Consider the following 210-nt stretch of genomic DNA (forward strand, 5'->3'; position numbering starts at 1 on the left):
GCCACAGCCCCCCGTGGCCCCAGCCAGGCCTTTGCCCCTGCCGAAAACACGCGGCCCTGGGCGGGCGCAGCTCGGCAGCGTAGCGATGCTCCTAACYAGAGCACAGAAGCAGCGCCGGGCCCCAGCAGGTACTTAGCACCCGGCACCGATGCCCCGGGGGGTAGGGCCCTGCCTCCGCCCAGCAGCCGCCCTCGCCACCGCGGCGCGGCC

This window comes from Apteryx rowi, unplaced genomic scaffold, assembly GCF_003343035.1.
Source record: "Apteryx rowi isolate R43461 unplaced genomic scaffold, aptRow1 scaffold_126, whole genome shotgun sequence".
Taxonomy (NCBI): domain Eukaryota; kingdom Metazoa; phylum Chordata; class Aves; order Apterygiformes; family Apterygidae; genus Apteryx; species Apteryx rowi.